The 897-nt window shown below is 50.5% G+C and overlaps 1 pseudogene; it reads left to right on the top strand.

Moving 5' to 3' along the window:
- LOC105536953 overlaps positions 1 to 303 on the top strand; it is a 46,078-nt pseudogene extending 45,775 nt beyond the window's left edge.
- Positions 304 to 897: the final 594 nt, after the last annotated feature.

Here is an 897-nt window from a genome sequence, read left to right as displayed (position 1 = left end):
TGCCCACGATGCCCACAGTGCCGGGCCTAGGCCTCCAGTCTCCTGGCTCGGGACGGCCTCAGCACCCGGGCACCGCGCCGCTAGCGAGCCGTCTGAACTTCGTTTGAGCCGGAAGTGGACGTCCCAGTCCCATTATGTCTTACAGGGAAAGCCGCCGGGAGCACAGAGGCGCTGGCACCACCGACCCGCGCAGCTCCCCGGGAAAACGGTCACCGGAGTGGCCGCGATGGTGACATCCCAGACACAGGATCTCTTATTCAGTTGTCTATGGAGAAAGGACTAGATAGCGTCATTTTAACTTAGGGAAGAACAATTCACAGCCTTCCGCCTCCTGTTAAATGGATGTCCTGTTAACAACGAAAGTTCATACTCTCTCCTTTTTCCAGCTTGTGCAAAGAAATAGCATAGCTGATTGTGTGACTCTTCACACGTGTGGTTAACAAAACAACAACAAAAAAAGCAGCATTCTTTTTTCCTTGATTTGCAGCATTAGAGGCCCCATATGGTTAGGAATAGCAGCCACTCTTCCGCAAGGGCTCAGCATTGTTTTCTAGTTTGCTTGTCTGCAAAAGTTTTCGAATCCGTTTCAGACTTAAGAATTCCTGATTCTGTGACTATTGTCAAAAAAAAAAATGTTGGACCGAGTTTGTTAAATTCTGAAATTCCATGCCTCGCCTCAGCCTCCCGAGTAGCTAGTGACTACAGGTACCCGTCACCGTGCCCAGCTCATTTGTGACTTTTTTTTTTTTTTTTGAGACGGAGTTTCGCTCTGTCGCCCAGGCTGGAGTGCAGTGGCACGATCTCGACTCACTGAAACCTCCCCCTGCCAGGTTCAAGCGATTCTCTGCCTCAGCTTCTTGAGTAGCTGGGATTACAGGTGTGTGCCACAATGAGTGG

Source organism: Mandrillus leucophaeus, unplaced genomic scaffold (assembly GCF_000951045.1).
Source record: "Mandrillus leucophaeus isolate KB7577 unplaced genomic scaffold, Mleu.le_1.0 Scaffold166, whole genome shotgun sequence".
NCBI lineage: Eukaryota > Metazoa > Chordata > Mammalia > Primates > Cercopithecidae > Mandrillus > Mandrillus leucophaeus.
This window is presented reverse-complemented; position numbering and strand designations above follow the sequence as displayed.